Genomic DNA, 22573 nt, shown 5'->3' with positions numbered 1-22573 from the left:
TTGCAGAGAGATAAAAGTGCTGGATTTAAGATGTAAAAACATCTGGCAAATGGCAGGCAGTATTGTTTGACACCATATTAGTAGGAGATGAAGGGAAGGAAAGGAAAGTCCTGGGAGGGTAGCTGAATAGAGGTGGACAGATCTTTGAAGTTTAGAAAGGTAAGTAGAATTCAGAATCTGAGAATCAGATATTCAGAACCTAATATCATCACCATGTAGGGCTGGGAGGTTCTAATCATGGAAATCCTGATTTTTTTTTTTTATCTTTGCCTACCAGATATGTTCCCAAAATAGTTTATGGAGGGAAGGAATTCAATGTCCCTAAATATATTTTATTTTTTGTTAAGTTAGGGACAAAGCAATCGGGACTTTTTGAAATGCATATGTAATAATAATAGCTGACTATTTTTGAGTGCATGTTGGAAACCAGGTATTATATACTATGTGCAAGTAACTTTCATGCATTATTTCTCTAAATCCTTAACTTATATTATGAACATTATCTCTATCATACAGATGAAGAAGCAGAGCCATAGAGTGGTTAAATCATTTTTTTAAGGTTACACAACTAGTAATGAGTGAAGCCTGGATTGGAACTCAGGCAGCTTGATTTAAAAGCTACAAGGATATATACTATTCAAGAACATGGGCAGGTGAGATCATATGGTGGATATAATTAGATTTGAATCATCTTTAAACATCATGATGAAATAGTGTAGACAAGTCACTATCTACAACTCCTATATTTGAAATTCATAGTTAATAAAAATATTAAGGAACATCCTGCTTAATTCAAGCCACCATGGATGCACTATTAATGATACATGAGAATAGGTAATAGAATCTTCAATAGAATGAGAAGTTGACATTATTGAATTTGTCTGGGATTTATTTTACTTCATTTGTCTGTTATCATTTGTTTATTCAATACACAATTATTTTCACCATGTGCTAGTTATAGTGTTAGCAATACACAGAGCATGTCCTCATGAATTTATAGTCCATTGATGGAGACAGTCAATAAATAAGCAAATACATAAGTATATGTATTATCAATATTTCTTGGAGATAAGTACTATGAAGAAAAATGAAGCAGACTAAAGATAGAGAGTGAAAAGGCAGGATTATTTTAGAAGGGGTGCTCAAGTATTCTCTGGGGAGATAAATTTGAAAACAGACCTGAATGAAGTGAATAAATAAGGTTTCTCGATATATATGGAGGAAATGGAAACAGTAAGTGTAAATACATTGAGTTCAGAAAACAATGTGAGGAGCATCAAGAGACAGGTAGGTGTGAGATCATGGAGGGTCTATTAGTCCATGGTGTAAGGTTCCCATTGTGAACCAGATGGAAAGCCAGAGGGGGGTTTTGACATGAAGATTTTAAGAAGATTTTTGATACTAAGATTTTTTTTATTTTTTTTAAAAATATATCTTTATTGATTTCAGAGAGAGGAAAGGAGAAGGAGAGAGAGAGACAGAAACATCAATGATGAGAGAGTCACTGATCGAGCCCACAACCTGGGCATGTGCCCTGACCGGGAATCGAACCCTGATCGCCTAGATCCTAGGCTGACGCTCAACCGCTAAGCCATGCCCGGCCAGGTCAATACTAAGATTTTTAAAAAATTAAAATTACTTCAGCTACTGAGGAGATAGCTTCTTTGACTAAGGTACTAGCAGTGGAGTTAAAGAAATGTAGTCAAGTTCAGATATATTCTAAAGGCAGAGCACAATGTAATTGCTCAAGATTTAGGATTTGGATTTTGGATGTAAAAAAAAAGAATGCTCCAAAGTTTTTGGCCCAAGTAACTGGAGGATTGGTAGTGCCAGTTTGGGCATGATGTCATAATGGAAATAATTATTTCCACTTTAGAAACATTAAGTAGGAGATTCTATTAAAGATTGAAGTAAAGATTTGGCATCTTTAAGAGTTATCAAAATATATACATGGTTTCCAAAGCCCTAAGACTGGATGGCATTACCAAGAAGTGCAATGGATAGAAAAAGCAGAGAGACAAAGACTGAGCTCTGGATCATTCCAGTACTTGTCAAGAAGAAGAAAATTCAGAAAATGAGTCTGACATAAATAGTAAAATAAAATAAACACTGGGAATGTATAGTGTCTTAGAACTGAAGGGAAGAAAAGGTTTCAAAAAGGAGAAAAGCCTATGTCAAATGCTGCTGAGAAAATGAGTAAAATTGGAACTAAATATAGAACATGTGCTCATAGGATTTATCAACACGGGAATTATCATTGTTCTTGAATAAAAGCAATTTCAGTGGAATGGTTGTGATTAAAGCCCTGAGAGATCAAATGAAGGCAGCAAACATAAAGGAACCCTTTAAAAATTTTGCCAAAATGCAAACGAAGAAATTGGGCACATAAGGTGTAAAGAGTTTTCTTTTTACTTCAGTGAGAGTTATAGAATGTTTGATATAAAAAAAATGCTTTAATAATCAAAGAAAAATGAAATTTATATTTGAAAGAGAAAAGGTAATTGAAGGAATAAAGTCCTTACAATGTAGAGGGGATGAAATGCACATGAGTAAGTGAGTTGACCTTAGGTAGATGTAGGGACCTTTCATTCATTAACAGGAAATTCGGGATATATGGGTACAGATGCAGCATGCTGGCAGATGAGGTGGAGAGAGGAGAAAGATCTATGGTGATTGCTTCAACTGGCTCCATGAACAAAGTATATGGTCGTTATCCAAGAGTGAAGGGTAGAGTGGGTGCTAGACATTTGAGGATATCCAGGATGGTGTGAAATAATCTTCTTGGGATTGGGAGAGTGAACTCACTAGGGACATGTATTAGAATCACAGAGCACTGCTGAAGTCCCGACTGAGATAGATCATGCTAAATGTAAAAATGAGACTAGCCGGCGTGGCTGTGTATGCTTTCTACAGTCTTGTGGAGCAGCATGGATACACGTGTGGTATGGTGAGATAGTTGAGTTTAAGTAGGGTTGAGTTCTTTGGAGGTTTCTTTCAAGTAACCCAGGTAACAGAGCAAGTACAAGGGGGTTCAAGATTTATTCAAAGAATAGACTAGAACTGTAGATAGACAAGGAGTCTAAACTGAATAAAAAGAAAATGAGAAAATGAGGGGCTGATTGCTAATGAGAAAGTGACAGATCAGTGGATTAGTGAGCTGAAGGGGTTAAAAAGTTATTGGTGTGGGACTAATGATTAGAGTAAATGAGCTGGAAAAAATGGAATTAGTGTTCAGGGGTCTGAACCTGTCTAAGATATCAGATTGTTGAAATAAAAGGAGAATATTATGTTAGCTGTTACAGGCCTTTGAAGTCATAAGCAGAAGGTCCTGTCGCTGCAGCTCCCTGTGCTGAGAGATGACATCTTTATTTCCCATATTAATGTAAACATATGGATGTGTAATGCACATGTAATATGACCTGATGAGTAAAAGAAAATTAAACTATAGTTTTGAGATGGCATTTGTGTACTCCAAAAATAATAATAAGGGTAAAATGTACACTTTTAAGTAAATGGCCAATCATTGAGATATTCTGAATTAATGATTTTGAAAAAACCTTGTCCATAAGCCAATTCTGAAAAAGTTTTTGAAGCCATAAGGTTTGGAGAATTAATATGCAATGTAACAAAGTTGTTTTTATATATAGGACTTCACAAAACATTGCCACATACGTGAAGTCAATATAGTAAGCAATGATTTAACAAGTTTCTATAATTTTGTGACAGTGGTTTAATCAGTGTCTTATCAGTGCCAAATGACTCTCGGGATTGATTTGATTTACTCTGTTTAATTTTATTTTAGTAATCTGCATGCATAATCCTTTGATTTTTATAGTTTTTATGTAAGCTCCAAAAGCAGTACATTTAAAAATATATATATGTTGTAACTCTTGATTTTTGCTCTAAAATACATTCTTACTATGTGGAAATACTAAATGATGAAATATTAAGAAGTTATGAGAGTTTAATGAAAGTGTTATGGTGTTATCATGTATTTTACCCATGTGTGAATAGTATGGATATGAGCAGATAATTCTTTTTGCAGAATCAAAATGTCAGATTTTTCGAACTTAGTTATTCTGGGAAAAGATTCTATATACATTTCCTTTTGATACTAAACAAAATAACTTAGTTTTATTTCAGAGACTTAGGAAAACAAACATTTAAGGTAAATAAATGCACATTTATTGTAATTTCCTAAAAGGCATGTACTCTCATCAAAATAATTTTAAATATTTAGGACTCATAACCAGTTCTTGGCACTAGTTTGTTCTTGTGATTTAAAGCATATTTTTTTATACAAATAACATATCCAATGTTTTTATTTTTACATGATTGTTTTCCTAGTAATCATATGGTTGGATATGGTTTATCAAGTAAGCAAATCTTAACATTGCCAAATAGTGTCGTTTGGATGTTTTTGATTTCAGTGAATTGTAATATGGTTTCTAGAAAATAAACACTCACACACATATACATTCACATTTAATGCACACACACACATATATACAAATTAAATCTGTTCCTTCTGACATTATCAATTGTAGTCTCACTCACTTGAAAATTTGAACCCCAAATGAGAAATGTGGAGAATTTGGTGGAAAAGTATTGGTGTAGAAATCTATGCTCCTCTTTTGTGAGGGTTTTGGCATCTCTTGTGATTCTAATTTGGTTGTTTAATCTATGATTGCACTTTGTGTGTGCTTGTTAGCATCAAGTGGTTATGTGTTTGAATCACAGAATGTTAGAGGTTGAAGGAGGAGAGTCTTAGAATCCTTCTATTTTCCAGGGGAACTGAAGTATAGATAGGTTGAGACTTGCTCAAGAGCCACATAACCATCAAAGGGCAGATTCTGAACTTAAACTCAGGTTTTCTGACTTTGAACCTTGTGCTCTTTTCATGTTGGGCTGAAATGGTGGCTGCAGGATTGGAAGGGTATATTGAAAGAGGCTGATCCCCAGAAAATTCATCTGGAAGAGGGAAGAAAGAGCTTTATGACATGCTATTAGGGGAAAAACAAAATAAGGCAGCATTACTTCAACTTTTGGGGGAAAAGAGTGAATGAAATATGGGTAACTTTAATAGAACATCATATAAGGCTGCTAGTACATCAATACATAGTGTGTTTTTTGAGCAGTTGGTGACATTTAGAAGTGAGGGTTCCAGCCATTTTCAGTAGGTGGTCACTTTGACATTTCTGTGTAATGCCTCTCTGGGCTAATAAAACTTTTCTATTCCTGCTAGTTCCCTTTTCATTTTATTTTTTTCATTTAAAGTAACAATTTAGTAGATCGCTGTATATAAGCAAATGCTGGAAATCAAGCATTTATACATACTAAATTTTTTTAAGCCTGGATTTATTACTATCATTTTATTTTTTGCCTAACAGATGGGAAAAGTATGAATAATTTCATTGGAATTGTGTAATCTTAGTTTTTGAAAAAAATATTTAGTAACATTTAAATATTCAGTTTATGTCTAATAAAACAAATCATATTTTAAATTAAGCCCCACAATTATTATCAAAACATATTCATGTGGCTTGGCAACTAGAAAAATAACATGGACATCTGTTACTGGGAAAATAAGTTAAACCAAAATGAATTGAACCATAGTGAATGTTGTTACAATTTGGTAGTTAATTTATATATTAAGCTACAAATTTATGCACCCTAACATCAACTGGACCTTTGTAATGATGTCCTGTTTACAGCGTGTCATGTTGCCACAGATCTGTTTCAAAGATTCTCCAAATTTCTCAAACCTGAAAACATAGAGCCCACCACTCTACTCAGCACCATCTTTGTGGCGATTACCTAGTCTTATAAATTTATGTTAAGTATTGTTGCAATCCAGTTAGTTTAATCACCTTTTAAATTTTTTCCTCTGTATTTTTTTTTTAACATTTTATCATTTTTTTATCTTCAATTACAGTAGACATATATTATTATATTAGTTTCAGGTATATACCCCAGTGATCAGATATTACATAACTTAATAAGTGATCATCCCAATAAACCTTGCACCCATCTGATATCATACATATTTATTAAAATATTAACTGTATTCCCTATGCTGTACTTTACATCCACATGAATATTCTGTAACAACCAATTTGTACTTCTTAATCCCTTCACCTTTTTTGCCCATCCCCCCATTACCCCTCCCGTCTGGTAACTGTCAAAACGTTCTCAATATCTAAGAGTCTGACTCTATTCTGCTTGTTCATTTATGTTGGTTTTAGATTCAATTGTTGATAGATATGTATTTATTGCCATTTTATTGTTCATATTTTTGATCTTCTTCTTAAAGAAGACCTTTTAACATTTCATGTAATACTGGTTTGGTTTAGCTTTTTTCTTATCTGGAAAGATCTTTATCTGACCTTCAGTTCTAAATGATAGCTTTGTTGTACAGAGTAATCTTGGTTGTAGGTTCTTGCTTTTCATCACTTTGAATATTTCTTGCCAGTATCTTCTGGCCTGCAAGGTTTCTGTTGAGAAATCAGCTGACAGTCTTATGGGAGCTTCCTTGTAAGAAACTGTCTTTCTCTTGCTGCTTTTAAGATTCTTTGTCTTTAACCTTTTGTATTTTAATTATGATATGTCTTGGTGTAAGCTTCTTTGGGCTCATCTTATTTGGGACTCTGTGATTCCTGGACTTATGTTTATTTCCTTCACCAAGTTAGAAAAGTTTTCTATCAATTTTTCAAATAGGTTTTCAATTTCTTGCTCTCTGCTAGTACCCCCATGATGCAAATGTTGGTATATTTCAAGATGTCTCAGGCTCCTTACACTATCCTTATTTTGGGGGGTTCTTTTTTCTTTTTGCTGTTCTGAAAGGGTAGTTTTTGCTTTCTTATATTCCAAATCACTGATTTCATTCTCAGCTTCATCTGCTCTACTGTTGATTCCTTGTAAAGTATTCTTTATTTCAGTTAGTGTATTCTCCATTTCTGACTGGTTCTTTTTTATGCTGTTGAGTATCTCACTAAGTTCATTGAGTATTGTTATAACCAGTGTTTTTAATTTTGCATCTGTCAGATTGCTTGTCTCCCTTTTGTTTAGTTCTTGTTCTGGAGTTTTGTTCTGTTCTTTCATTTGGGCCATGTTTCTTTGTCTCCTCATTTTGGAAGTCTCCCTGTATTTGTTTCTGTATATTAAGTAGAGCTGCTACATCTCTCAGGCTTGGTAGTCTGGTCTAATGTAGTAGGTGATCTGTAGAGTCCAGTGGCACAGCCTCCCCTGATCACTCAAGCTGCGCACTCCAGGTATGCCCCCATGTGGGCTGTATACTCTCCTGTTGTACTTAAGCTTTGGTGTTGGCATGTCAATAAGAGGGATTTACTGAGGCCAATCACATGCAAGGACTGGCTGTAACCACTGACCTCCAGCTACCATGGAGAATCAGCTGTTCAGGGACCCACCACACTGGTGTCTGCTGGGTGCCCCCTTTAATGTGTCACTTATGAAGGTGGTTGGGCGGTCGTGCTTTGATGTGGTCTGAAGCTGTCCACTGGGTGCACTGGCTCTGAGGCCTCCCAGGAGGTGCAGGCCAAAGTCAGTCACTGTCTGTGTTCTGCCCAGGGTCACCCTGCATAAACTACAAAGTGACCTGCAGATGGCTGCTTCTTGTGCTGGGCTTGTATGCCCAGGCAAGGCAAAGCTGTGAACGAAGGTCAACTGCTGCTAGTCCTGGGATTGGGGCCACTTAATGAGAAGTATGGGGCTTGCTCAGGCCAGATGCTGTTTGTTTGAAAGATATTAGAAAAATCTGAAGCATGAGCCAAGATAGGCCACTGGAAATAGCATGGGTGGGCCCAGAAAGTTGGGTGGGGCTGGGCCTCAGGGAGTCACCAGGGTTGGGCAAACAGCCTGAGCCAGGTTAGTGTAGATTCAGATATGGAATCTGACTGCTGGCTCTGTTGAGAACAAGGGTTCTTTAAAGGAACAACGGCTTCTGCTGGCACTTCTGTCTGGGAGAAAGCTGCCCCTCCAGCTCCTCCTGTGATGCCAAACAATTCAATTCCTCCCTGTATGTCCCTGGTTCCTTTCAAACTGCTGCCCCAGGGCTGGAGCTCAGAGGGATTGAGTCTGAGTAAGTCCATGTGTAGGCCCTTTAAGATGAACTGTCAGCCCCCTGTCTCCCTCAACCTCAATCCCCACTGGTTTTTACATCCAGAAGTTATGGGACTTGTCTTCCTGGGACTGGAACCCTGGGCTGGTGGGCCTAGTTTGGGGCTGAGATGCCTCACTCCTCAGGGGAGACCACTACAGCCAAGATATTCCTTCAGATTTTATCTGCCACTCATTGATGTGGGACCAGTTCCTTCCATATCTCCACCCTTCCTACCAGTCTTGATGTGGCTTCTTTAATTCTGTAGTTGTAGGACTTCCATTCAGCTGTCTCAGGCAGTTCTGAATGATGGTTGTTCTGTAGTTTAGTTGTAATTTGATGTGGTTGTGGGGGGAGGCAATTACCCACTACCATCTTGGCTGGAAGTCTCTCTCCTCTGTATTTTAATTCCCCTTGATCCCTCCCCACTTCTAAAGAAGTATTCCAACTTCCCCATTTGTGACTTAGTATATATCTTTGCTGTTGATTACATTGACCCTCCCAAGACCTTTTTGCATCAATTGTCTTCTTGTTAAAAAAGTATAATTGAAATAGCCCTTGACACTGCCCCTGATTGGGGTGTGGGTACTCTGGATCTGGCTCAGCTTATCCCTATCCAAGTCAAGGGTCTTATGAAGCTTTGTCCTTCCCTCTGTCTCTCTGGTTACCCAGGACCATATCCGATTTACAGAATATATATGTATATTAGAGCACTAAAAAGAATTTATCCAATGGGAGTAGCTGTGAAGGGAATTTATCCTGCTGAAGATTGACAAGTATCACACAGCTGTCTGAGGAGGCAACCTTCACCTTGCTACCTACAGAGTGAAGGACTGCTTAAGGAACTGCTCAGCACAGGCAACCTCTCCCTCCTACTGCTACTGGTATAGTCAGACTTTGCTCTTGGAAGAAGCAGAGTAATCTTATTGATGTTCACATTCCGTCAGAATAATCCACTTAGGTTTGAAAGGCCCTCTATTACCTGCCTTAAGGATTCTTCTGACCTTTTAACCAGAACTAACACTAACAAAGAATAACTAAAATGCTGCTCTTCATCTATCTCTTAAAACCGTATTTATGAATAAATTGAATGCTGTGCTCCTTCAGGGCTTTCATTTTTGATCCTTGATTCTGCTCCTGTTTTTCCTTCTTGACAATTTCTGCTCTTGCAAATTAAAAGTTTCCACTGTTACATGGCTATCAATGAAATGCAAAGCCAGTTTGAAAGACAAAGTTTCCTTGCCTTTTTATGCCGGTGTTGGCCATCTTAATTCCCTCCAAGGTACTTGTGGCTGAATGACAGAAGCTCATGCAACACTATTTGTGCACAAATATAGCAAAATAATTTAATTAAATGGATAAATAAAATTTTACCCCTGCTCTTTTTATTGAATTCTTTATCTTTTCATGTTCTAAACTTTACCTCTAAAATGTTCCAACAGCAATGATGATGACAAATAACAAAGAAGTTTTTGAACTTCTAACCAATAAAGGCATCGACCTATTTCTCTTTCTTTTTTTTCTTTTTCTCTTTCTTTTTCTCTTTCTTTTTCTCTTTCTTTTTCTTTCTTTCTTTCTTTCTTTCTTTCTTTCTTTCTTTCTTTCTTTCTTTCTTTCTTTCTTTCTTTCTTTCTTTCTTTCTTTCTTTCTTTCTCTCTCTCTCTCTTTCTCTCTCTCTTTCTCTCTCTCTTTCTCTTTCTCTTTCTCTTTCTCTTTCTCTTTCTCTTTCTCTTTCTCTTTCTCTTTCTCTTTCTCTTTCTCTTTCTCTTTCTCTTTCTCTTTCTCTTTCTCTTTCTCTCTCTCTCTCTCTCTCTCTCTCTCTCTCTCTTTCTTTCTGAGTGTCATAGCTCATGGCTCAACCAAATAAACATCTTTTTTTTTTTTCAATTACAGTTTGCATTCACTGTTATTTTGTATTACTTTCAGGTATATAGCATAGTGGATAGATAATGACATACTTTACAGAGTGTTCCCTCTGATATTTGCAGTATCCCCCTGGCACCATCCATAGTTATTGCAATATTATTAACTATATTTTCTGTGCTGTACTTTACATCCCCATGACTATTTTGTAACTATCAATCTGTACTTCTCAATCCCTCCAACTTTTTCACCCAGTCCCTCAACCCCACTCCTCTTTGGCAGCCATCAGTCTGTCTTCTGTATCCACGAGTCTGTTTCTGTTTTGTTTGTTTAGATTCCACATATAAGTGAAATCACATGCCAACCTATTTCTTCATTCCAAATTTCTTGAAAAGTGAAGTCTGTTTTTTTTGGCTGGAGTCCTTAGTACTCTTATATTCTGTGTGCTCCTAGAAAATTCCTTTTTATTATTTTATTATTGATATTTTAAATAGATATTGGCTTAAATATCACCAACATGATAGTCTGTGTGACTTTTCATTGAAATTTTCTACTGCCATTCCTACAAGAAAACATTCACACCCAAATTCATTCATATGGAAATGCTTTTTATGCAGGTGAGATGCTTCTCCCTCTAGTCAAGGTTAATTTCTATACTTATTTTCTGGCTCCTATGACCACTACCCTCTTCTTCTCCATTTCTAAGATATTCCTGCATCAAATGTACCCATTTTCCTCTCTACATCTTCAAACTTTCTGTCCCTGTCTACTGGCTCATTAGCTTTGTTTCCTTTTCTCTATGTTGTTATGATTACACAGAGAAAAGGAGTTAATAGGTAAATAGTGTTCCCCAAATTTCTCCTTTTACTTCTTGTCTTACCTTGCACTTTTCAATCTGTTTACAGTTAATTTCAAGACTTTAATGACCATATTCTTAGTGGTCATTCCCAAATGTAAGTCAAAGGTAATAACACTTTAATAATAGTATTTTAGCATCACTTTGGTAGTAATATTGAAGTAGTTAAAATGCTGATTGACCTGGGGAGTATTGTGCTAAGTGAAATAAGCCAGTCAGAGAAAGACAAGTATCATATGATCTCACTCATATGTAGAATCTAATGAACAAAATAAACTGATGAAAAAAATAAATGCAGAGACATAGAAGCATGGAATAGACTGAGGGATCTCAGACGGAAGGAGGGCAGGGAGGCCAGGAAGAGATTAACCAAAAAACTTGTACTCATATATGCATAACCCATGGACACAGACAATAGTGCAGTGAAGGCCTAGGGGTGGGGCAGGTAAATGGGGGGAAAAAGGGGACATCTGTAATACTTTCAACAATAAAGATAAGTTTTTAAAAAGATAAAAAAGAAAGTAACACAAAACCCACATATTATCAAATTTCATTATTCTCCCTTAGAGCAAAACAATTTGCTAACTAAGGCATTCAATAACATAATATTTTAATTTTGCATTTATGTTTTTCTAGTTTGAAAACAAAGCATATATCAAGTCTGGATTTCAGTCTGATCTATCATAGTAATATGTTATATGAAATGCTTTTGAGCTGTTTATTCTGCTCACTACGAATGAGACAGACTTTTCTAAATTATTAAAGTACAAGTGATTTTTCCAAGGTATGATTTTAAAATGTCTCTTGAGTTGGGGCTGTTTTTGAACCTCCTCCTGTTTACACAAAGGGAGTGTTCTTACTTGTGGAATATTCTTAAGGAATCTCAACATTTTCTACTTGGGCAGTAGAATATAAAAAATGAGCGTCATATCTTTACTCATTAGGAGAAATAAGTTTCACCCTTGCTATGGCATAAATACAGGGGTGGACAAAAGCAGGGTTACAGTTATTTGTGTGGTAAATAATATAATAATTAATAAGTAGTGATACAAGAATAAACTCTGTGTTTTGTGTACTGACAACTGTAAACTTACTTTTGCCCAACACTGTATTGTCTTTTCTAAGCAATGAGTAAAGCACATCTATTCTTGATTTCTATAATGTTACCTAGGGCTTAAATTAATTATGAGTTTAGAAATATCCGGAGTTTTAACTTAATTTTTTATTAGGCAAAAATATTGAAATTAATGGAAGTAAACAGATATGACTGATACACCTTCATTTTAGTGGAATTTGTAGGCCTCAATTTTTTTTTTTAAGAATATTTTTATTGATTTCAGAGAAAGGAAGGGATTGGGAAAGAGAGATAGAAACATCAGTGATATGAGAGAGTCAGATTGGCTCCACTTGCATGCCCCCTGCTGGGGATTGAGCCCGAAACCTGGGCATGTGCTCTGACTGGGAATCAAATCCCGATCTCCTAGATCATACATAGCTCTAGGTCGATGCTCAACTGCTGAGCCATGCCAGCCGGGCTATAGGCCTCAATTCTTATATATGTAGGAACATGGGTAGGAATGTATTATGAGAAGATGAGAGAATATGAAATAATGCTTGACTTTGAAAAGGCTACCAATTTGCCCAAAGTCACATATCAAAATTTTTTGTTTACTTCTCTTAAAAATAATAATTTGCACAATAATCATTCTGTCATTACCTACAATTGCTAGAAAGCTCTTCTGCACATTAAGATGACATTCCCACACATACGCTCCTCATATGAACTTTTGGGGCCCCTTAAAATATGTCTAATTCATCTGCTATGTGACAGCCCTTCAAATATTTATTAATGTCTTCTTGAATTTTCTCCCCCAGCCTGAACATCTCCTGCTGTTTCAATTTTTCCTCACGTGATGTGGTTTCAGCATAGCATATTCTCCTGTGAATGTTCTTGGGCTTGTTTAAAGCCCTTGTAACCAGGTGGAACCTGACAGCCTGAATAATGGCTCTCATTGACAGGGTTTTGTGCCCTATTGTCCAGAGTCCACCTCTACTGTGCCAGGGAAGTTCTCACCTCATAAGCCAGGCTTTGCATGGACCCTTGACACCTGTCAGAGTGGAACCTGGAGGCTGTTGGGGAAGCACACGCACCGTGCTATAGATTGAATATTTGTGTCCCCTCAAAATCTGCATGTTAAAACCTACCCCCTAATGTGTGGGATTTGGAAGTGAGGTCTTTGGGAGGCAGTTATATCATAAAGATGGAGCCCTCATGAATAGAATTAGTGCCCTTATAAGAGAGACAAGAGAGTCTCTCACCCCTTCTTCCATGTGAGGACACGGGGAAAATGCTGCTGTCTAGGAACCAGGAAGCAGGCTCTCACCAGATCCCTTGACCTTGGATTTCCTAGTCTCCAGAACTAAAAGAAATAAATTTCTGTTTTTTATACACCAATAATAATAATAATTTATAACCATTTCAAGAACAAATAATAATGAACAATATGAATAGATAAAGTACCATAGAATATCTTATCTTTAGACTATACTCAATTTGCCTAATTTCCTCTAGGGAAAGAAAAGTTACTCAAATTTATATATTAATGTGTAAAGAGTTAATTAATGTCAAGTTTTACCATACAGAAATTTTCTCAGTAGAATTATACTTTATACTGTATGCTCCTCAAAATAGGAGGAATGGTAAGAATGAAAATATTTCAGAATTTGTGCTCTTAGTCTTCTACATTCCTAACAATATTTACTTAGTTTTAAAATACATAGCTTTTTAAAAATCATGTTTTCTCTGTTTTATTCCTAGAAGGAACAAACTAACTCATGAGTACAAATAAAATTATAAAACTATATTTGAGCCCAGCCAGTGTTGCTTAGTGGTTGAGCATCAACCCAGGAACCAAGGGGTCACAGTTCAATGCCTGGTCAGGGCACATGCTTGGGTTTTGGGCTCGATCCCCAGTAGGGGGCGTGCAGGAAGCAGCCAATCAATGATGTTTCACTCTCATGGATGTTTCTATCTCTCTATACCTCTCCCTCCCTCTCTAAAAAAAAAAAATCAATAAAAACATTTAAAAACACACACCTATATTTCATTTTGGGGGAAGTAGGGATGTAAAATCAAATCAATGAAATAAACACTGCCTTCACATGAAAACTTTCCGGTGCTGTTAGGAGCTACAGCATTCATTTCTCAAAGAACAAACAAAGAGGCTTTTGGCAGGACTTGAATGACAGGAACTTGGAGACAGAGCTGGTAAATTGACAGCTTACATGTTTGAAAGTGCATGTTTTAAATCATAGTAATTTTTTAAAATAAAAAATATTCAGAATTTTAAAAAATCCTATTGAGAGAAAACAACAAGAAATGTTTTTAAAAGCAAAATCAGGCTATTGTGGCATATTCTAGAAATAAATTATTTAAATTAATGGAGAAATAAAGATTTCAAATGTTAGTAAAAATAGAAAAATGATGTTCTGCTTCTTACAGACTCAGTGAGGAATTTATTGTTGACACCAGGGGGTGCTCAAATTTTAAACCAAATTATTTGGTGCTTGGCAACCTGCAGATACTATGATCAGTATCTGCAGATCATAGATCCTTGTTTATCTATGGGGTAAAGTCACAGGAAAGGGTTTCTAGCACCCTTTTGTTAAATCATGGGTTCTGATTCAGGAACAGCAATGTACACATAAAAAAAATCCTCATGAAGGACTATTCCCCACATGATAAATAGTTTCCACAGGACCAGTGACAGCATATATGTATAAATTCATTATAAATTTAGGTTACAAGATATGAATACATTATTTTTTGTTCAGTATACATTTAGCAACTGACTAGTGGGCTTACTATGTTTTAGGTGAATTACTAGGCCATATAGTGTTGAGTAGGCCATAAGAACGTTTGTTTTTGTTTTTGTTTTTTAATGTAAGAGAAATTGGACAGGAACAATCTGTCTACAAATAGAACATGAAATACAGTCATTTTTCACCATTTTCACTATTACCTGAAACAATGCTTATCACTTAATAGTATTCATTATATATTTATTGGATGAATGAATATAATAGATATCATAAGAGAATAAAAGTGTTTAAGTATTTAAGAGGTAGCTGGTAGTGTATGATATTTGTGGAATGCTTTGTAAGTCACATACCTGGCTATTTCGTGTTCAGCGGTGGTGGACACGACATCCTGTGATGCATTGTAAGCAGGATGTGAGATACTACTTTTCTTTACCCGCCCATTCATTTGTTCATCACTCAGTAGCTTCCTGAACACCTCCGATATGAGAGGACTAGAACACAAATAAAAGATCTGCCATTAATGAGGTTATATATTGAAGGAGACAAGCAAATAAATAAGCAATTAAAATAGATTATGATAAATGCTATGCTATATTTATTTTCTTGGCATTTCTTTCAGTTGTTCCCTTTTTCCTTTTCAGGCTCACCTTAACATTTCCCTTTATTTATTGAGTGAGCTGCCTCAATGGCATGTGTCAGACTCCTATTCTGATCCCTTAGACCCATCTTTCATTCCAATCAAGCAATTTTCCACTATCTTCATCACTAACACACTCCTGTTCAGTTATTTGAAATAAATATGACAGTTCCTCAAACTACGGTAAAGGGCTATGCATTTTCAGCTTCAGGAATAACCTAAGAGGTTGAACTGCAGAGATTCCTAGCATGCCCTTGTCGAGTCAGGAAAGCCTGTGTTCAGATCACATCTGCCATTTACTCTTTGAGTTAAGGTCATTGACCTCTTTGGGCCTCACCTTCCTCATCTGAGAGATGGTGATCATAACAATATTTATACAATAAGGTTCATGTGAAGCTTAAATGCATTAATATTTGTAAAATGCTTAGAATGGCTTTTAGTAATATTCATTACTTATCCACATGTTCTAGCCAGATTACTACCCTCTATTGAAATTATAGAGATGTTCCTGACAATAATAATAGCTTATGTTCAGAGGTGGATTTGCCATTGGTGTCATAAAGCTTACACTTTAGGATCTGTCACTTGGACAGATCCCTTAAGACTCGTGGGGTTTTGGTAAAAAATTTCAAAAGGAGTGTGGTAGCTGCAATCAGTTGCCTGTTCTTATTTATCTGATAACTGAAAACTTGTTCGTTTTCACCACCTTCATCCAATTCCTCCACCTTCTATCCCTCAACTTTGATTACTGCCAATCTGATCTCTTTTTCTGTGAAGTGTATTTTTATTTTCTTTTTTAAGATTCCACATATAAGTGAGATTATATAGTATTTGTCTCTCTCTGTCTGGCATATTTACCTTAGCATAATGCCCTCAAGGTCCATCTATGTTGTTGCAAATGGCAGGATTTTCTTATTTTTTTATGGCTAAATTATATTCTATTGTGTGTATGTGTACTTGTGATATATAAATATACTTCTTAATCCCTTCATTTGTTGATAGACACTTTGGTTGTTTCCATCTTTTGGCTATTGTAAATAATGCTGCAATGAACATGAAGGTGCAGATATCTTTTCCATATAGTGTCTCTATACTGAGAATTTTTAACTCCTGAATCCTTGCTTCTCACCCCTGCCACCCAGCCTTCAACCTATCTCTTTTTCTCTCCTCTAGCATAACTGTAGATTATAACACTCTGAGAGTTTTTTTTTTTTTCTTACATTTTGTATCTCCAATGTATCAGATACTTGAGAAATTATTTATAACTCTCTCCCCCTAATTTAAATCTCTGGTCCCTGTTTTAAGCACTACCCAAGCAGTCATTTATATCTTAGTTCATTGGTTCTAAACCTTTACTGTATGTTAAAGTCACCTGGGGAGCTTTAAAAATTTTCAATACCCAGGCAATATTTCAGACCAATTAGATCAGAATCTCTGGTAGTTGAACCAAGGCATAAGTATATTTTAAGGGTGAAGCCAATGTGCAGCCAGGTTTGATAAACAATCTGTTTTTGATTTGAGGTAAAAATAAGAATGGTTCTCTGAGAGGGAAGAAAGCACTCAGGAAGGAAAAACTGTACAGAGTACAGAATCTGGGGATTTCCAAAAAGGGGAACTCTGCTTTGTAATAGCCAGTGAAGTAAATAAAGGCAGAAATGTGAATGCTGGCCATGTTACTTTACTGATTGTGTCATCTCAGACACACCATTAAATTATGTACAATCTCAAGATTCTTCCTTATGATATGGGTGTAATAGACACCCTATGGTTTCTTGTGAAGATAAAGATAAATTTAAAATAAAATACCTGTTGGATAGAGTATTCTTGATTTCAGATCCTTGTTTTGTGTTACCTTGAATACTCTTTCCAGCAAGGCTGTTATTCAAAATAGATGGTGAAGCCCCACTAGGCATGGCTCAGCGGTTGAGTGCCGACCTAGGATCCAGGAGATCACAGTTCGATTCCCGGTCAGGGCACATGTCCAGGTTGTGGGCTCGATCCCCAGTCAGGGGTGTGCAGGAGGCAGCTGATTAATGACTCTCTCATCATTGATGTTTCTCTCTCTTTTTCCCTCTTCCTTCCTCTCTCTGAAATCAATAAAGATATATATATTTTTTAAAAAAGATGCTGAAATAAAGAGCTTCACAAACAAACAACAAAAGGCTAAAATAGAATAGCTGTTGATTAAAATTAATGTATTATTACGATTGTTATTCATTATAAAGGTGTAGAGCACTTAACAGTTGCTTTAAGGCAGTTGTAACTCTTAATTGCATACCTTTGCATAGTACTCTCTAATGGCAAAATTCCCTGAGTTTTTGTAGGGCTAGGCCACTTCTGTGCTGTTCACTGCTGTAATCACAGTCCCTAACAAATAGCCTGATATAGACTATGCCTACAAAATATTACATGAGTGAGTAAATGAATGTGTCATCTAGCTTAATCTCATTGGTCTAAAATAGAAGGATGACACCAGGTTATATATTTCTTTTGTGCCCTCCTACAATCTCATTTTCTCTTACTTGATAAACATCAGATTAATAACAACAATAGTTTACTGTGTGTCAGGTACTGTTGTAAGAACTTTATAAAATTGCTACTTAGAATCTTATGAATTAGGTATGGCCATTCTTTTTCTATTACAGATAATAATCTTGAAGAACAGAGAATTTAGAGAATTTGTCTGAACACAGATAGAAAGCTGTTGAGTTTGGATTTGAATTTAGGTAAATGGACTTGGACTTGAGAACAAATTCTAAGTATTGACCTTCCTGCAGCAATAATCACTTCACCTGTGTAAAAGCAGCCATTGCTATGAATTACTTGAAGTCCTTGAACCAATCGCTTTCTAGAAAGTTTCAAACAACTTTTGTCTGCTAGGCTTCTTGGGAACTAGTCATAACTCTAGTATTGCTAGAAGAGATATAATCATCATATTTACTTTGCTTGGAAAAACAATTTTTACTTTACAAAAATTATGTTACTAATTTTTATTTGGCTTAGACAAAAACACATGGACTCATATTAATACAACTATTATGTCTGTTATGTTCAGCTATTCTGCTGGAAGCAATGATAAATTTAGACATTTCTTCTTTAGTATTATGTCACAGTTCATTAGAGAGTTAACAGCCATATTTAAGAGCCTTTACATTGGGACATTAGGTTTTTCTTATTTAAAAAAGCCCATTGCTTATAAGGTATTCGCTGAATAAGAGCTTACCTAGTTTGATTTTCTCTTGAAAAGTGGAGATAGGAAAGTGTATGCTGTGGTTTATGCCATTTCCTTTCCTTTAGAACTCTTTAGAAGATAAGAATCAGGTCCAGATAAAACTCTGTACAACCACAGAACTCAGGAACACACCAGATGTATTTCTGGCCTTTAATTTATAATGAGAAAAATCTCTTCCAAGTCCAAAGTTAGTTTCAGATCGATAAGTAAAAAAGGTTGATTGCTTTTTAAATTGTAGGTGTTCTTTTTTCATTATTATATTTATAATTTTAGCTGAGTTATGTCTTCTATCTCAGCTTTATTACTTTTGGGTTGTATGGATATATGCAAATAAAAAGATTATAGATATTGCAAAAACATTTTCATGTTCTCAGCAGAACACAATTGGAATTCCAGGGAATATTAAGGAAATGGTTGCCCATTCCTAATAAAATAAATGTTTACCCAAGATAATAAAATTTCGAGAAATAAAATGGCCAATTTCTCTCCTTCCAACAGCAGATGTTTCTCTGCCAGTATGAAATAAACATTTCCCTTGGGAACATCTGTCAGAGTGACATGTCTATAATTAAAATGAACATTGAGGATATTAGAATTGCCAATTGAAAAAAAAAATCATTTATTGAAAAAAATGCTATTAAAAAAGCATTTGAGGTAAATTTCAACTATTAATCCTAGTTAACAATGTTTACTGTGAAATGTGCACCACTTTGCATCACATTATATGAAAGCAGCTACTTTTTGTTGTATTTAATTAGAAATACTAAATATATCTATTTATGGATTTGATTTGTGCGCCTTGCCAGAAAATATGACTAGTCTCCTATTTTGCAATTTTTGTTTAATCCAACAAAAAACTAAAACAGTATCTATGAAGAAAGTATAGGGGAGGTATTTAATATTGTGAAAAGCAAGGTTTAAAATACATAGTTCTTTTGTGCAGCTATAACAAGGGGCTATATTTCCACAGAGGTCCAAACTAGAAGAAATCAATTTAATTTACCAAGAGAAACGGAATATATTTTTTTAAAATGTGGAATTAAATGATGTGTAAAACTAAAGAAGAGAAAAAAACCTTGGATCTCTTTAACCAGTTCATTGTTTTTATTTCTCCTAGTGACAAAATATTTAACATTGATGTGATTCATATTTATAAAGATTAATTTAATAATAATGTACTTAAAAATTACATCTACTCATGTTCCATAAGTACCATAGCATGATAAGATGCAGTGTTAAACTTTGGCTTTTTCATGTATAGCCACCTTTTTGAAGTAACCAGCTATTATCAAATAAACATTTGTGGTCACACCCATGCTGCTGCCCGAGTTCACATCGCAATTCCTCACCTCTCAACCAAACAAAATATGACAGAGGTTTGTGTGCTCACCTTTTACTCCTTAGCACACAACTAGAGTGTATTTCCGAGCCTCCTTAGAGTTTTACACAATGGAGTGCGGACGAAGGTGATTAATGTATATCACTTCAAGGCCCAGCTTCTAAGTATCTTCTATACACAATTCTTGACTCTCCTAATCTTTATTCACCAAAAGAATAGACATACTGAATAAGGTCTCTCCAGTATCAAGATATAAAGAGCAGCCCCCTGAATAAGTACCCCTGCTTGGAGCAAGGAGTACATTTATTGTATGAAACTACTAAAATTTTCAGCTTTGTCATTGACAGAACCTAGCATTGTTTACTCTATTTCAGGCACACCAGTAAGAGAATTACAAACAATTATCTTTATCTTCATCTGTGCAATATAATGCCATTTTACATTCTAGTCTGAAAACAGAATCTTAATATTCCCTTCCAATTAGCTTTGACTTGCAACATTTCTCTTTTTCTGTTAATGGCACCATCATTCTAGAAGCAGTTATCAAAAAAGAAAATATGATGCAATTTGGGATTTTGATGATTGAGAACAGGCATTTTGCAATTAACTCTATTATAGATTTTTGTTACATTTTAACAGATATGATATGGCAGCAAAATTTAACTTCTTATTCTAGTATTTATGCTATAATGTATCCCTTTAGAACAAGGAAAGGCAGCTAAAAACTATAGCAAGCTACTCTGTACCCCAGCATAACATAATTTGAAATCTTTGAGATTATTTTATTAGTTCATGTTTATCAGAATTCATTAGAATCATTTTTTAGTACCATCATGAAAACTATCCAATACTCCTTTCTTGAGTTCATAGCGTGATCGCTCATTTGGATACCACTGGATAGCAAAACATGTAAGAAAAGCCTCAAATCACATACGAGTCATGCCATTTCTGCAAATGTAGATGGTGTATATAATTCTTTTTTCTCTCTCTCATTTGAAAATAATCAAAGGAATAGCTCCAGATATGCTTATTACAAAGGACTGGTAAGTTTCTATCACTGTGGCAGGGCTGGCAGCTAGGCTACAGTTGTTAGAATGCCAAATCCCAGACATGGCATGATTAAATCCAGTGTCTAATCATTTTGTTATAGTAAATTCACAAAGCAGTCTGATTACAGCATGCCCTCTCTTCATGGTGGTACACGTGTTATACATTTGCTATGAAATTACTAGTGTGAATTTGCAACCAAAGTGTATTGTTTACAAAAGAATTTTTTTCTCTACAATTAAAAAAAAAACACAAAACTTATTTGTGTATCATACTAGTCCTGTTGGTAAAAGCCATGATATTAATTCAACCTCTCACTATTTTACTATAGTTTTTTGCTTTCTTATTTATCTACAATTTTATTTTTTGTGTGCTTTTCTTTATGCTGAGTATAAAAATTTTCTAAGATGCAAATGCCAGCTGTTTAAAATTATGTTCAAATAACATTTGGGACAAATATTTATTAATTTATTTTCTTAAATACAAATATTGGAGGTATTTAATATGTATATATTAACAAGTTTACAAAAATAGATTCTGTGGCTTTAGGCTATAATAAAAGAAATATTTAGAGTTATAACTTTAATATCTTGGCCAAGAAGATATATAGAAATATTTTAAGAAAATATATTAAATCAAATCAGTTTATTTGTTTCTGTATACCACATTAATGGGCAATAGAACACATTTATTAAACTCTCTTGACAATATGTAATACATTAAATAAATCATTAAAGTTTGGCTGTGGATCTACTGTTATAGTGCTTTTTGTTATGAATAACAGTATATTTGCTATAAATATTCTCTTATAACCCTTTTCTACATAAGAAAACACATCTAAAATTTGACTTCTATTTTTCCTTTGAGGCAGTCCCCCCCCCCTTTTTGTCTTTGTATTAAAGCATTACCAACCCTGATTAATTGGTAGAAAATTTCTGACTTTTGTAGTTCACTGAGAGGTGATAGTAGAAAGGAAATTCAGGGTGTATGCAGACACATATTTGTGAAGAGTCTGTTTTAACCCATTGACAAATATTATTGGATGCTTACCCTAAATCCTGACATTTAGTTTCTAGGTGGACATTCCATGTCATATCAAGAATGTTCAGCATCCCCCTTCTTACCTGCAAATACTTTCCCTTCTCTCACACCTATGGTCTGTACTGTCTTCAGAATGATTCTCTTAACTCATGAATTCCTCCCAACTTTTCTCACCAGTCTTGCCTATCCCCCCAGCCCCAGTATGATATATCCAACACTCTACTCAATATCTCTACTTGGAAAGACAAATTTAACATGGCAAAATTGATCTCACTATCTCCCTCGAAGCCTGTTGCTCCCGTAGTGATCCATATCTCGATAAAAGGCACTATCCGGTACTTATTTTTTCAGCCCCCAAACCTAGAAATCATCCATGTGTTCTTGTATCACACTTCACATCCAACCCATCCATAAATTCTGTTAGTTGTACCTTTAAAATATATCCATAATCTGACCATGTCTTTTATTTCATCTGCTGCTACTCTAATCCAAATTACCATCAACTTGATTTTATCTCTACATAAGCTCCTAAATGGTCTTACATTTTTCTACTCTTGCCCTACTTATAGCCTCTTGACACAGCAGCTGATAAAATCATGTCAATCCCCTCACTGAAAAAT

At 35.3% G+C, this 22573-nt stretch overlaps 1 long non-coding RNA gene across 2 annotated transcripts in view; it reads right to left on the bottom strand.

The window, feature by feature from the left end:
- Window positions 1-22573, bottom strand: part of LOC148093792 (uncharacterized) — a 205392-nt gene that overhangs the window by 63002 nt on the left and 119817 nt on the right. For both annotated transcript variants that reach the window (XR_015713995.1, XR_015713994.1), the window contains exon 2: window positions 15008-15148. This is a non-coding gene — a long non-coding RNA (uncharacterized LOC148093792). The remainder of the gene's footprint in view (window positions 1-15007; window positions 15149-22573) is intronic.

Source organism: Miniopterus natalensis, chromosome 2 (genome assembly GCF_054644295.1).
Source record: "Miniopterus natalensis isolate mMinNat1 chromosome 2, mMinNat1.hap1, whole genome shotgun sequence".
Classification (NCBI taxonomy): Eukaryota; Metazoa; Chordata; class Mammalia; order Chiroptera; family Miniopteridae; genus Miniopterus; species Miniopterus natalensis.
Note: the sequence above shows the minus strand (reverse complement) of the source record. Positions and strands in the feature narration are given on the sequence as shown.